The following is a 16,102-nucleotide window of genomic DNA, read 5'->3' as shown; positions in this document are numbered from 1 at the left end:
GCAGGAACAAGAGAAATGGGCTGAACTGAATACTTAAACAATTTACTAATTTAATATCAATGACATGTCAGCCCATTTGGGGAGGGCTGTGTTCGTCTCCAGGCCTGGGTGCAGCTTCAGTGGGAATGGTGGGGATCTCTGACCTTTCCGACCCTTATCTTATCCTTGTCTTCAGAGACTATTTTGCATATTATCCAGGCATATATTTCTGCTCGTTCTTTCCTTTTAGAATGGTCTGAAAGAAAACTCCCAGGGACATTGAGGCTGTGATTTGGTATCCAGTCCTGTGGGAAGCACCATCTGGAGAAAAAGAGATGTTCACACATCCTGTGAGAGGAATATTTTCAGAAGACTTTACTCATTGGTGGAGAAATCTTAGTGCAGTTCCTTCTCCTTTCTTATTATGGGACCTTCAGGGAGGCTGGAGACCTGTGGTCAGTGGTCAGAGCTAAGCCTGGGGTCAGCCTGGAGGAGGAAGACAGAGTGATGGGGGAAACAAAGATCAGGAATGGGAGGCAAAGACTTTTCCAGTCAAAAAGGGAGGAGAATGAGGAGACTGGAAACCAGAGTGATGCTCAGGAACCCTACAAGTGCCATGTGGCAAACAAGGAGCAGGCAAGGCTCAAGCAAGACCAAGGCCCGGCCCTCGGACCCAGGGCCAAGCCAAGGGTGACCCTGACTCACTGGAGCAATCAGAGGGAGTCAGGCACTAATCCAGCTCAGAGACCAGCACCTCCCTGGGCAGGATGATCCAGGCCATGGCTCCCCGGGGCCTGCAGGACTAACAGCTCACACAGAGGCTGATCCAGATGCAAATCCACACATAGGCCCAGTGCCAAGAAAAATAAGACATTAACCAGTGCTGATGATGTGTCAAGTCCTTTTTTAATATTATCCCTTTGGATATTTAATATTATCCCTTTAGCCACAACACTGGGCAACAGTTTTGGGGGCTAGGTGAAAGAAAGGACATTGTGATGGCCCAGTTTAGTGATAAAAGCAAGACACACATGAAAACCCTGTAAAAGAAGAACACAAACCACTGAGTGCTTCTCCACAATGATCCTTGTCCTCTCCCTTGTTGCTGCTGCACCTTTTTCTGATGTCCATTCAGTGTCCTCAGCTCTTTTTCTTTGCTCCTCCCCTGCATTGTGGCAAAACCCCAGGGAACGGCCTGTCCATTGGAGACTTCTGACCACTGTGTGGTGGGGGTTCCTTTGGAGGAAACCTTCACAGATTATGGACCAAAACAGACCCTATTTCTAGAAGAAAACAGACCCATTGCAAAGTTGCTGGGAAGGAAATGATCGATAAAATGAAAGCACTTCGGAGTATGTGATTAAAGGGAATTACTTCATTTATCCAAGGAAACATGAGGAGGCAGCTTGATCATGATCTGTGTGAATTTGTTTCTGAGTCTGGGGAGATGCTCTGGATCAGCCAAGGGTGATGCCCCCCCAACTCTGAGTCCTTTGACAAATGTTCGGCAGCAGCTGGACAAGGAGATCTCCCAGGTTTGCCGGGCCCTTCTGCTCTGCCAGCTGATGAATTCAGCTGCTGACAGCCAAAAGAGCAGTGTGGTTTGCAAGAGAGCTGCAAAGTGCATGGGCAGAGAGAAATGCTGTGCAAAACAGCTCAGAAAGTCACAGCAAAGGGAAGCAGATGTAGGAGGAGAGGGTGAGATACACCAGGGGAATAATGGCATGTGAGATTTGAGATCCTTTCACAGAACTACTGGTGGTACCTTGCAGAGCAAACCCACTTTTTCTGAATGAGACCCAACAAAGCATTCTCCCAGCAAACACCATCTTTAAATTATTCTGTATCAGCTCCATTTGGGGGCAGGGGAGCGAGAGTTGTTCAAGGTGAAAGCGAGGCAGTGAGCAAAGTGAAACCTTACTATATTAAATGTCACAAGACTGTGGTGTCCCAAAGGGGTTTGATTTCAAACCATGCTGTTTGCAGGTGTCAATCCCAGCCCACGGTTTCTCTCTCAGCAGGTTGGTGTTGAAGCCTCTAAAGTTGCACCACACAGGACCTTGGAGCCCTCCCTGGCTGTTCACTGCTGGTGAGGGATGCTGTGAGCACAGGAGACACCACACATCCTCTGGGCTGGCCTTTCTCACCCAACCCTGATGAGTCCAAAAAGAATTCAATATTGACAGGCCCATCTCCACATTCCAGGCTCAGGGAATCTCCGTTTTTCCAGAAATCCAAACCACTTTTCTCAGCTTTTTTGACTTCCCAGCTGAAGTGAGCTCTGCTTGTCATCTGTAACCCAGCATGGGACACCCCAAACCCAGGGGTGGCCTGAAGCAAAGTTATCTCTCACTTTATGAGACTTTTGTACAACCTTGCACCCACAACTAAAGGAATTAACTGAAATGAATAATAAATACACAGTTTTTGAGGTGAGAAGGGACTTTCTTGGTTTTCTCATCTGAATTCTTGGGCTGGCTCAATATAAAGTGGAGGATTGCATCCTGAGGAGCCTCTGTCTGGCCCAGACTATGGAACTGGACTAGAAAGAGCATTCCTACCTTTCAGAAATACCCTCTCCTGGCTTTAGACCTTCACACCTCTAGAAAAGGGTATCACTGGAGATTTTGGCCCATTTCTTAGTTGGATTTATTGGGCTTCAGCTGTGAACAGCTACAAAATGATTTGGTCACAGAGGCCCAGAAATGTTTCCTGTGTATCTCTGCTTTCTGTAAAGATTCGAGTTACTCTTTAACCTCCTCTCTCAAAGTAAAACTGAAGTAAATGATCTTTGTCCCTTTGGATGCTCACAATTTTGGTGGTCTTGAATACAGTTAAATTACTCAAGATCCAAAAGAAAAGCCTCACTGGCCTATGTTTAGTCAAAATTCCTGTTTTTTCTCGCCACTGATCTATCTATGATTGCCTCACACAAAAAATGACATGGACCTGGTAGATCCAAGGGAAAATAAAATGTTCATCTGATCCTTTTAACCTAATTCAATTTTCCGTGGCCCCCACACAGAGACACCTGCGGTTTTTCTACTCAATCAGAGCAATTTGTACAACACTGCAAGGAAAGTTGCCCCATCTGGTAAACTCCTTGCTGAACAAGGGTGGATTTATTGTTGCTCTGTGATTCCTTAATCCCTTCATATTGTTTGTGATGTGGTACTGGATGAACATAACTGAAACACAGGGTTTAATTACATCCAGAGGCTTTTGATGCTCTTAAGAAAGGAGAAAGACTCATGGAGTTAAGAACTAGGCCAACAGCAGGTAGGTGCTTTTAAGGCTTCTCCTTCTTGAGCACATGATTTGGGTTTCCCCACAGGCACCCCTGCTAGAAAAAAAATTAATCTGTCATGCACAGGGACTGGATTCAGAACAGGTTATGTGCCACGAGACAGCAGCAGCTGAGTTTGGGGGAATTTAGATCAAATGCCAGCCCTTTGCAAATCAATGGAAATATCTTGCTACATCTTACACTCCAAGTTAATTTGGAAAGTTTATTTATTTTCAAACCAAATCGGGAGTGCAAAAGACAACTTGATGCTGAAAGAGAGGTACAAATTGTGGATTTGGAGTCCATGCATGGAGCATTTTCTTCTCTGCTGAGTTATTTCTGAGAGGTGTTTCTCTTTCCATTCACACCCAGAGCACACTCACTTGTCCCCCTGGCAATGGAGATGCTCCTTCATTTTCACATATCATGCAGGCAGGGGAAATCATGCCTTGAAGCTGCAAAGTGCAAATTATACAGAAAAAGCAGCCAGCAATCAGAAAAATAGAATTACTCTAATGGTTACAATCATGGAAACACTGTCAGATTCTCAGAGTCTTGTTGCCACCATCCAAACCATCCTGGCTACACTTGAAGTACAATCAAAGAAATGACATTTCCTATTTTCTAATCCATTATTCAGCAAAAACCAGCACGGAACGAAAACAGACATGCAAACATCTGTTTTCAGGTTCGATCTTTTCGGAGGTCTGATTCCTCTGAAGAAACTACACCCAGAAGTCAAATATCATAAATAATTAGACAAAGGGTGCTGAAAATTACAGAAGAGTCAGGAGTATCTCCAGTGCCTTTATAGATATCTTTGATATTCCTTTCTTAGGAAAACCCTGGCTGTCAGATAAGAACGTCATATAACATAAGCAGCTGCTCTGACCTATTTCAAATTCCCAAGCAGGCTAATATTTAAACTGCCTGATCAATAGTGTCTGCTTCTATACCCTCTTAATCATAAAAAAATAAAGGGCATTTTTGCAATATTAAACAGAGTTTCTTTTGTGGAGATCTCCCTCTGCAAAGGGAGAATAGTTCAGCTTTAATGTCTCACTCTCAGATATTCATGACAGGACAAATGGATTCTGCCTGAGATGTCCACAATAACCCGCAGCTATTGGAAGAATAAATCTCTGCATCACTTTTCTACATCCCCACAGCAGATGAAATATGCAGGATAAGTACATCAGGACACGTTAACTCAGCAAGGAAACAGCTTCAGCCATAGCATTTTAATGGTCTCATATAAGGATGAGATATTATTGGCTGAACTTTGCCTTCAGTGACATCTGTAAATACATGTGGTTTCTTGAAAGAGAGCAGAGCCTTGTAAATATTTAGGCTGTGCATTATCCCATATGATAGCAATCCGTGTGTGACTTGCCACTTGTCCTCTTGAATAGGTGATTTTGCAGATGATGAGCACAGTCCCTTGTCATTAGAATTAGGCAGAAAAGGACTTGTGGTGTTCTACACTAACAGCCCCAAACCCCACACCCCACAGCAGCCAGACTGCGAGGGTGTGGAGACATTGAACTGAAGTGCATTTTTACAAGGGGATCCCTCCCTCCTGTGCCGTGAAGATCATTGAGGGTTTTACGTTGTCCCTTAATCTGACACCGAAACGAGTCACATCCGACTCAACCGCTGCTGATTAAATTCTGGTTCTCCTCAGCAGAGGGAGCTTGAGTCTGCAGCAAGAGCTGCCGCCTTGGCTTGGGCTTGTTCTCCTCAGCACACCTCAGTGCTGTGGATATTCGCAGGTAAATGAGGAGAGAGATCCTGACACCCGGGAACAGCTCGGAAAAGCCGCTCATCCCTCTGGATCAGAGCATCGAGCAATGCAACACGTGCTGGATGTACCCAACCCACAGCCCCGTGTCAGAAGGGCTCTGCGTGGGGCTCAGGCCAAAGAGCAGCCTGAGATAGGGGTGAAACTGTGAAAAAAGTGGCTTTGCACTGCTCCTGGGCTGGCTCAGGTCAGCACAGGGTGAAACCAGAGCGATTTTATGTAGCCGAAGGTCTGAATTGAGCCAGGGATGGGATTAAGTACCCTCAGTGCCACCCCGTGGGAACTGGGGCTGAGCGTGGAGGTTTCCATGGAGCCAGCTGTGCTGAGAGAGCTGGGACAAGGAATCAGCAAACACCCAGATTTCTTAGGAGTTCTTCTCACTGCAGGTGGGCACAGCAGTGCCCAAAGGTTGTTCTAGGAAGGATCTGCACCCTGAGCTCTGTCCTGGGGAATCAGAGGGGCTCCAGAGCGAGTGCCAGGGATGTGTTCACCCTGCTGGGAGCCCACGGGCTGGCACTGACCATTCCTCGAGCTCCCTTGGACTGTAGGGCCTAATGAAGGGATTTCTGCTTCACCCAGAGCAAATAAAACAGAGCTCCCCAAGCAGCTCTCTCCAAAGTCCTGTTGTATCTCAGGGCCCCTCGGAGGGTGGTTCAAAGCCACCCCTGGCAGTGGCCAGGAGCTGAGCAAGGCACTTGTGCGCTGCCCCTCGGTGTGAAATCATTGGCCTGATGTTTGTAAACATAACAGGAGGCAATTAGTGCTCCTAACTCAGCCCTGAGATAACCGAGGGCGGGAATACATGTCTCAGGATAGAAAGCTGAGCATGCAGGTATTAAAATCACCCCAATAAAAATACATGTTGAAAGAATTACAAACAAAGCCTGTAAGATTGAATTCTTAGGCCTTTATCCTGTGCACTAGAGGAGTAGTTATCTAATTTTATTCCTCTAACAGGCCATGATCCATGGGAAAATTCTTCTATAAAACAGCCATTAACCAATTAATAATGTTCTGGCTTGAGTTGTCTGCTTATAATCCATCTTTTCCCACATATTCAAGTAAGTTAAAGCTGTATAATTCTAACCTCAGATTCTCTTGATGAGCAGATCATTTGTTGTGATGGAAGAAGCCTTGAAGAAGTGCCTGCTACCCACTTATTTTCCAGGTAAATGAAACAAGCTGCAAATGAAGCAAGCTGCAAAAATTCAATCTTGCAAAGGCCTGGTTCAGGGCTGCCCGATTGAATATGCATTGAATCAGCCCCAGATTTCAATTGGTTTGCATATTTCCCAAAGAAATGCCAGCACATTAAATGCCCATGAATGCAAATGGGTGGTGGTTTTTTTTGGATTTGGATAATTCAGCAGAGGGTGGCTCGAAAATGAATGCACACAATAGGATTATACAATATTCTCAGGGGTTCAAACAAGTCGCTGGGTGCCTCGGGGGAGGCCGATGTGGTGATTAAAGCTGAGCCTCCAGGGAGGAGGAAATCCCAGCCCTATTCCCCCGAATGGCCACATATTTGTGGAGTCACCCAAATTTTCACGCCTCACCCTCTGAACAGGGACAGGGCCCATTGCACCCACCCAGCCACGTTTGTGTGCTGATAGCAGAGCAAGGCAGAGATGGTGTTGAAAGGCAAATTGCCTCCTGACTCGGCTCCACAGATGCATTTCTGCTTGTGCCACGAATAGAGTAGCACCCACTGCACACATCTTTCCTTATTATACTTCTTTTTTACCCCGTTTATGCCTTTCCTACCTTCACCAGCCTCTTTCAGGCATCCATAGCCACCATTCCCAAGAACATCTGTGAAAAACAGGATGGCATCACCCTAAAGCTCCCACTTCTCTGCCTCTCCTGAGCAGCTCTGAGTGGGACTGTCAGTGTTTTATGTATTTACACCAGCAGAGAAGGCCTGGGATGGGGACTTTTTTCGTTTATATGAGTCTCAGCGCCACAGGGGGTATTTAACTTTCTGCCCTGGTTGCTGTAATTCTCTCTCCAGTGGATATACAGTTCAGATCAGGTTCCTATTGCTGTGATGACAGGCATTCAGCAGGCACTGTAATTGCAGAGTTAAAACAGCTCATTTTCTTACTGGCAAGCTGTAGTTAAAGAGGTGCTAGGAGGCAGCCTGGCTGTCTGCAGAGGAACTGATCAAAGCACTGAAAGGCATCTGGCTTGTCTCTGTTTTCTTTCACCACCCCCCTTGCTGATGGAGGGGAAAAAGAGAGAGAAGAAGAGAAAAAGCGAGTGAAAAAAAAAAAAAGAAATAAAGGAGAAAAAGAAGGAAAAAACCATTAAAAAGGAATTTATGAAAATGAATACTTGTCCTTTTCCTAAGGGTAGAAGGCAGTGTATTATTAGAGGCAGTAAACACAGTCGGGTTAGGTCCATTTTTTTCAACTCTCTGTATTTTTTAATGAGATAATTGGGGCTTGTGAATGTTCATTCGTGTCTATTTCCATTAGCTCTTCCCAGTTAGATCTGGGCTGTTGGGGAGCACTTTGCTCACTGCAGAGACAGAGCTTTGCCCATCTCTGTACCAGTGTTATCCTTCCCCAGCAGACTCAGCTCTTTGTCCCTCTGACCTCCACCCTTCTCTGAAGGACGTCCAGCTGTAGCCAGAATGTGATGGACAATGGGATTCTGCACCCTCGACTAACTGCAAAGCTACAAATAAAACACATTTTTACATTACTTTTACTTGTTCTAATTTGCTCCAATTCTTCCCATCATAAATTTCAGCAAATCATGAAGGAAAAGGTGAACAGAGTTGTCAAACCACTTGAGGTCCTCATATGAAGGATAAAAAAAGGGGGAAAACTCCAGCAGCAGGGGAAGGTGTCCATCAAAAAATTGACAGCAGTGATCCAAAACCCACTGAGAAGTCACTCAAAATGTTTCTCCCAATGAGATAAAGGAGCCCCCAGGCAAGGAATGACTCCAATTCCAAATGAGAAAAGAGGTGTTGCTTCTTGGGGAAGTGAAATGTGGGAATTCAAGTGAAATGTGGGAATTTCTTCCTATGAAGCAAAGGGAAAAATGTTACCAGGACAGGGCTGGCAGCTGAGGGCACACACTCCCCTCCAGCAGCTCGGAGAAGCTCCAGGAGCTCGGAAAGGTCCTGGAAGGCAGGAACCTGATCCAGTCCATTCTTTTTACCAGCGTTTTTCACCCAGTTTTCCAGGCTGGCACCGTGCAAAAGCAGCGGGATTTGTGCTGGCTCTTCCCAGTGCCTGGAATCTCCTCAGGGACAGGGCCCATTCTCGCTTTTGCTCCTCTCACACTTCATTTTTTCACCCCCTATCTCTGCAGGGTGACACCAGCACTCTTCCCACAGACAAAAGAGGGGTTCAGAGTCTTTGAAAGGAGCAAACAAACCCCATAACTCCACGAGGAGCCCAGACAGGCAATGTTGCAAATTAAGTTGAAAGAGGCCCAGTTAGTTACTGCACCATTATTTGATTTCCCCTTCTCTAATCCCTTGCTTGTAATTAGCATAATTTATTAACATATTAGAGCCATGCATGTGAACCCTCTTTATAGTTGCTGAGTGCTCCCTGAGGCTGCCTAGTGAAAGCTTTTCCCCACTGTTTAATAATATGTTACATAAGGAAAACCAGCTTCTGATATAATTTAAATTATGACTTTCCTTTCTGCCTCTGAACACTCATTTCCTTTAAATGAGGTTAATTTCCTTAAATAATGAAAATCCTCCAATTTCAGTTTTCCATTCATTAGACCCCCTTAGTTCAACATGAAAAAGTCACAAGCCAAGAGGGAGAAGAAAAAAGAAAAAGAAAAAAAAAAGAAAAAAGAAGTCCCATTGAACTTCAAACATAACCATCCTGAGAAGAGGTTTCCTGGGATCCTGTCTCCTTCTTTCATTCCTGGATTGAGAAGGGCACGATGCAGACTGTCAGGAGATAAAGATGGACAAGCCACTTTACATCAAACTCCTTTCTCCCCTCTGGCACGAGAGGTCCTCTGAATCCTGAGGGCATTTCAGAGTCGCAAACACTCAATGCTCCTCTGAGGCTTCAGAGCCAAATGTGGATTTCTTTGTATTCCCCCAGATAATTCCCTGGGTTTTCATTAATCTGTTGTTCAAATTTTGGCAAACAAAGCCACCCTGTCCGATGATCAGTGCCCAGGTCCATCTCTGGGCACAGGACATGGTCAGGGGCACAGGACTGCACCTCCTTGGAACCTTTGCCTTCACTTCTCACCCTTCTTGCCCAGGAATCAGCCCCTCAGCTCTTTGCTGTGATGTTTTTCCTCCCCATTCTTCTTCCAGCTCTTCTGCATCTCCCCAATGCTGTGATAACCCAAACCAAGGACACTTCCAAGGGGTAACTCAAAATGTGATGGAAAGAGGAATTTCCTCCTTGCTCCTCTACACTCCGTGCAGAAATCTAAATGCATTTCCCTCTGGAATGCTGGCTCAGGAGCTTCCTAGCCCTAAGCCCAGGACCAAGCACCACCTAAGCAGAAGAAATGCTCAAGAGAGGCAAAATCAGGGCCAAAATTTGGTTTTCTGCTGCTCCTCTGAGTGCCTGTGTGATGCTTGGCTCATCCAGTGTGTGCGTGCCCGACTGCAGCCGAGTTCAACCTGCCTTAACTCCTAATACCTCTGAGGATTTAGGCCTCTGTTATACTTCAATAAACTGGGAATAAAGTAATTTCTGCCCCTCAGAGAACAGCTGGGAGCTATTAAATCTCGTGGCTGTGTGCTCCTGGTAGATAATACCTCGTGCTGTCCCTGCAGTGAGCACAGCCCAGCCTCGGTGGCACTTCCAGCTGGGGGGTGATGCAGACCAGCAGCATCACTCACGTGGGTGAGGGTTTAAAGATGGTGTTGCCATGTTAACAAAAAGGGCACTCTGCTCTTTTTAAAAAGAATTACCTGATATGACAAAGCCCCCCACTCTCCCCCCACTGAGAGGTTTTGTGAACACCTCATTTTGGGGGCAGAAGAACTGCAAGAAACTCTGAAGGGAATCTGTGCTCCTTGCTCCATGCTGGGCATCTGTCAGCCCCCAGCAGTGCCCTGGGATGAGGGCAAGGCTTTATTAATCAGCAAATAATGCTCCCAGAATCCCCAAGCTTGGAAAACACCTCCAAGCCCATCAAATCCAACCTGTGGCCAATCCCCACCTTGTCACCCAGCCCAGAGCACTGAGTGCCACTTCCAGCCCTTCCTTGGACACCTCCAGATTCCCCCAGACTCCTGGGCAGCCCCTTCCAATGTTTAACACCTCTTTCCATGAAGAAATTCCTCCTGATGTCCAACCTGACCCTCTCCTGGTGCAGCTTGGGGCTACAATGCAGCCTGGGCAAGGTTCTGCCAAGTTTGGGTCAGAGCTTGTGCTTGCAGCCCCAGTTAACCTTTCTCCAAGGAAAAACCCAACCTTAATAGCAGAAAATGTCAGGAAAATTGTGTTAGTTTGCAGAGTAAATTTTCTCCAGGATCTCAAAGAAGTAAGTGAATGTTGTTGTTGTTATTACTTGTTTTTTATCACTGGGGAAACCCAAGGACAATTAAATGAACTTGCTGGAGATCACAATGCCAGAGAGAGAAGAAAAAGAAACGTTTCCTGACTGATGTTGGAGGTTTATTGGCTTGGGGATTTTAGGGATGCTTTTCATGAGAAACTGCCAGTTTCCTGAACCCAAAACTTCTATGGAAATGGACAGCCTGCCTGACCAGGAATAATTCTTGCTATTAGGAATTAGCTTTACCACAAATGGGAGAAAATGAGGCTCAGACGGGAGGGTTTGGATGTGTCTCCCCTTCCCACCCAGGGCGAAAGCCAGCAGGCCCCTCCAGGGACATCTTCCTGCCAGCATGGAACAGGAAAACTGGTTCCCACCCCACTCCCTGCTTTTGACTCCCAGCACTTGACTAAAGCAGAGTCTGTTCCCCTCTCCTCTCTCCTGAACCTGATTTACTGTGGGATTCATCTGATTTAGGGTTGTTCTTCTTTCATGCTCGGCTCGATGTCTGGGATGTTGCAACGTTTAGAAAGCTTTTGGGTGTATTTATGAGTATTGAAATGTACTTTTCATGGTACAGCTGCACACGCCCTTCCCACTGTTCAGCCTCTTCTCCTCCCACTTGAAAACAAACCTTTTGAAAGCAGAGGGGAAGAATAATTAAAAAAAAATTGTAATCTGCCTCAGGTAATGACATGATTGAAACATCACCATTTTGTCTGGAGGGTCACAGGACGATTTTATGAGAAAGCTTTAAAGCTGCTAACTTGAGAGAACCTTTGATATTTCACCTTTTGTTGTTGCTAACATGTTCTCCTTCCTGGCTCTTGGAAACAAAGCCCTGTCACTTCGACAAATTTGGTGCCAAAGATGTTCTGCCATGGGGTGGTTTGACAATCTGGGAAGATTAACTGAGCAGCTACGTCTGAGATATTCCAAGTTGTTTATTCCAAGTAATTTAGATTTTTACTAGGCAGGAGACACCACGGCCCTGTAGTCAGCCTTGGGAATGGGATGGTGGATCTTACATGGTGCGGTGTGGGGTGGTGTGGTCCCTGTGGGGTGATTTGAGTTTTGGCAAGGAAAGATTCTTCTCATGGGGGTTTGTGTTTCACCAAAACAGCTGCAAATAAAGGCAAAACTGACCTCACATGCTGCCAAGTGCTCATGGTGGCACCAACAGTGGTTGGGCAGAATTATTTACCCACTCTTTAAAATACAAAATAGTCACTAAGGACTATGAGTGGAGATTTCTGTAGCTTTGGTGTGACTTCTTCAGTGCTTTTAGAGATCCAGGAAAGCATTTCTCACCAGTTCATACCACAAAATTTCCTTGCTAGTCCTGTCTTGGTGAGTGTGAAATAACATTTCCCAGATCTTGATTTTCACAAAAGTGCAGTTCCCAGAATTGCTGAAATTTTGTAGACCAGAATATTTCTCCTTTGGTTTACTTCTAGTATCATAGTTAATATATATTTCCACTATTATTCTACCAGTATTATAGCTACTGTATGTTTCTGATGTCGGACTGTTGTTGTTCATGATGAAAAATAAAGTTATTTCTGATCAAGCAGTGGTAGACAGAAAATGGAAAAAGAAATCTCAAAATTAAACTGCAGTGGAGCATGAACTCTACTCAAGCACCCACAGAAGGTTCTCAGGGTGTATTTCCCAGATATTCTTCACTCAACAGCAGCTCATAGAAAGGTTTGCAAGGAACAAATGAGATGGATTGGGAATGTAATTGAAAAGAATGTGAGGATTTTACTTGAAAAGACATTAATGGGTCATTTCTAAAACCATGCTGACATTTCTCCTTGTACAAGAGTCTATTTGAGGAAAACGTCTGCTTATTTTGTGAGATGCAGGAGGTTTGGAAAAGATGTAGAATTTTGCACTGTAGCCAAACCCAAATGAAGACAAATGAAAATGGGCTGGTGGCAGCCAAAGGAAGCCAAGTCAGACCATAGACACTGCTGGGACCTGTCCATCACGGGCTTCTGGCACAGACCCTTAGCAACTCAAAATGTTTCCACCATTGCTCTTGCAAAGTGAATGGTCTGGGCCTCATAAAGAGCTGTTTCTTGTGGAAATCAGTGGAAATATTTAGCCTTTGGGTCCTGCTGGAAAGTTGTCTCTGCTGAGTTTGGCCAGCACGACTTTGCCTCGAAATTATCTTCACTAGCCACCAAATGAGATAAATGAGAGGCTGAGGCTTGGAATGGAACCACTGCTGCCTTTTGTGATACCAATGAGATGGAATTGTTCTGCCATAGGAGAGGAATAAATAGGAATTATTGCACATTATATGTATGTCTGCCTAAAGAAAGATTTTTCTCTCTTTGCTTTTCCTGGGCACACCCAAACTCCTGGAGGCTATCTCCTGTAAAAGAGGGAGGTGCAGGCAGCTTATGGAATACATTAATTCTATTTTATTTTATATATTGTCTTGTCAGATGCGCTTAGCAGAGAGGGATGCAAAACATCTGATGGAGCTGGCAGCTAATTTATAGGTGAAATAGCCATTTTTTGCCATGTGGGAGGGATTTTGTCTTGGGTTTAAATGCTAATTTTGTGTCTTCTGGACAGGTCTATCCTCCAACCATAGAATATGGAATTCTGTCTGGGAGCTTCCATGAATATTGCCCCTGTCCACAGTGTTGCAGATTGTCCACAGACTTAAAGCAGGGTAGATGGAACTGGAGGGATTTTGATGCAGACCATCTCAAATATTTTTGGCTTTCATATCAATATCCGTGCAAGGACTCACCTGTCAGGAAGGCTGGGTTGGACATCTCAGAGGTCCCAGTGCTCCCAGTGTGAATTTCCCAGTACCGCCATCACAGATATGTTTCTATACACAGAGGCTGCATGGGAGGCAGTTGTAACGTGGAGCTTTCCTAAAGGATGGGTCAAAAATAACATTTGTTAATTTAGGAATAAGTGGGAGTGTGGTGCTTGACCCTGTCTGGATGCCAATGTCCACCAAAGCACTCTGTCACTGCTCTCCTGAGCTGGGCAGGGGAGAGAAAATATAATAAACAATCAAGATAAGACCAGGGAGAGCTTGCTCAGCAATTGCCCTCACAGGGAAGACAAAGTGATCCCAAAATCTCGCCACGCAAACTCAACGCAGAGAAAAAGTGCCATAAGAACTGCACTTGCTGGTGGTTAAAATATTGCTGTGGCCTTTCTGTGGGGAAATCATCTGGGGTTTCGATCATTGCTTTCCCCAGTGAGCTCCATCCAGGCAGTGTTTACCCTCTGGGAGCTCTGCCCTGGCTGTGATAGAGAGAAAGGAGGGGAGAGAAATCAAATGCTATGGAAAACAAAAGTGGTCTGAAGTAGAGCTGTAGCTAACTCCAGCTGTAACAACAGGGCTGTGGCTTTCCAAATTTTAATCTCCCAAAAGAATCTGTATCAAATTCTTCAGCCCAGGGGTCAAGAGGGATTTTAGTAATGGAATGGGACAACTCAGCTTGTAAAGCCTTGTGGGCAAAGGCCTTCTGTGGAATATGTGTCCACGATAAGTGCTCCCCAGCCATGCAGGAATAAAAATAAATAATGGTGATTATAAAGTTATTTTACACTCTTCTCTCTTCAATCACATCACTCGTGGTGAAGATGACACGCTCTGCACAGGAGGCAGTTCAGATGGAGGAGGCAGCAGGCCCTGTGCTCAGGTTTCTGACGTTCTTGAGCACAGCCTGTAGTCATGGCACAAAAGCTGTCTCAAGAATGCTCTCTGGGTTTTGTCATTCTGGTGGTATTTGGATACAAAAGTGTGTGTGAGTTGGGAATACAGTCTGGGCAACTTCAGGACCTCAGGATGTCTATTACAAGTAACAAGTTGAAATGCAGTCGTTGCTTGAGAAAACGGGGTGGGAATCCCTGGCAACAAAAAACCTGTGGAAAATAAATGCTAACTCCAGCCTCTCAGAAATTCTTCTTTATCCTTCTCCAGGTCCTAGGAGAGCATCCAGAAGGACCTTCCATCACCAGCCCAGCAGTGAAAGCCATTCCCCTGCGAAATGGAGCTGCTCACAGTCCCAGCCCATGGCATGAGCCCTTGGTCCTGATGGGTGGATGTGTGAGAGAGGACAGATGACCACCACCACTGCTGTGTTAGATAAACAGAGAGAAGTTTTCCCTTGCCCACCTAAATTCCTCTGTCTCCATTGCAGGGAAACCTGGGGTGTGTTTCCTGTGCAATACCAGGTACAGGCAGGTGGAGAACAAGAGAGATGCCAGTGTGAAAGGCAGGGGTGAGGCAGATGTGCTGTGTTGTCTGCTGGGAAATTGAGCCTTATCTTGGGCTGCATTGTGAGCTCTTGGCTCCCATCAGAGCAGAGAACTGAGCTTGGCCCTCTGTGCCCTGCAGGACCAGAACCACTGACCTCCTTTTGTGGGGTTTGTGGGTCACTGATAATATTTCCTATGCAGTTGGAGGAATCAGAGCTTCTGCAGCCAGGCAGAACCTTGCTGCTCTTCTCTGTTTCCTTAAATTCCCAAAGTCAGCATGTCCTCCCATCGCTCTGGCTCTCACAGGACAGAGCCGGAATGTCCCTGCTGAAGTGGAGCAAACGTTTTTCCAAAGGGTCAAAGTTCAGGACGAGCTTGTAAGCAGATTATGGGGCTGGTAGAAAGGCCAACGGCACCCTAAGTCTTTACATTCCCAAAGTGCTGTGTTAAACTCTAGCCCAAGGATGTACTTAACCCCAAGGAGGACGGAGGTCAAGTGAACGTGCAGCATTTCAAACGCAATCAGTTTGGAAAAGTAGCTGTTTATAAAGCAGTTTATTACAGACCCGAGCTAATGTTAGCATTCCCTCTCTACAAATAAGCCTGACCTATTGTTAGTCTTGTCAAAGAGCTGCCACGTTTGTTTTATAGCATCAAACAGCCAGGCTTTATTTCAGTTTAGATTAAATCTCAGGGAACGTTTTGGCTCAGGGGCATTGAAAGGAGATGCAGGGGGAGTATTTTTGCCATCTCTCTTTAGGTACTTAACTCAGACTTGCTGCTTACACTGTCAGGAGAGTGAAGGTGAGGATTCCAGAGGGTTCAGGGCTCCTGGAATGGGCCCTGAACTGATACCTGGGGGTTCTTCTTCTTTCTTGGGCAGAAAAAATGAGGTGCAAATGGGCCAGGCTTGGCCCAGGCTCAGCAGCCCTCCTGCTTTTCTCAAACATCCTTCACCAGGCACCAGGACACCCAAGGGCTGTGCCAGGGATGCCAAACAGCCCCAGCTGTGCTTGCTGAGGGTGCTCAGCAGTTCCCATCTGCTTTTCCTTTGGATGAAAAGGAGCAAATTATTTATTTGGCCAGATAAACTTTGTTTTAAATCACAGAATCATTTGGGTTGGAAAATACTTCCAAGATTATTGAGTCCAAGCTGTGCCCCATCCCCACCTTGTCCCCAGCCCAGAGCTCTGAGTGCCACCTCCAGCCCTTCCTTGGGCACCTCCAGGGATGGGCACTCCAAACCTCCCTGGGCAGCCCCTGCCAAGGCCTGAGCGCCCTTTCCA

At 45.8% G+C, this 16,102-nt stretch overlaps 1 long non-coding RNA gene across 2 annotated transcripts in view; it reads right to left on the bottom strand.

Annotated features, from left to right (window-relative positions):
• The window catches only part of LOC108445174, a 23,147-nt gene that overhangs the window by 1,867 nt on the left and 5,178 nt on the right, over nucleotides 1-16,102 (bottom strand). The window contains exons 2-3 of one of the 2 annotated variants that reach the window (XR_001859928.1): nucleotides 13,345-13,474; nucleotides 7-3,720 (exon numbers count right to left, since the gene is read on the bottom strand). This is a non-coding gene — a long non-coding RNA (uncharacterized LOC108445174). Of the gene's footprint in view, nucleotides 1-6; nucleotides 3,721-13,344; nucleotides 13,475-16,102 lie in introns of those variants that run through there. The other variant, XR_001859929.1, reaches the window with a different exon arrangement.

The sequence above is a fragment of the Corvus brachyrhynchos genome, unplaced genomic scaffold, assembly GCF_000691975.1.
Source record: "Corvus brachyrhynchos isolate BGI_N302 unplaced genomic scaffold, ASM69197v1 scaffold21, whole genome shotgun sequence".
Classification (NCBI taxonomy): Eukaryota; Metazoa; Chordata; class Aves; order Passeriformes; family Corvidae; genus Corvus; species Corvus brachyrhynchos.
Note: the sequence above shows the minus strand (reverse complement) of the source record. Positions and strands in the feature narration are given on the sequence as shown.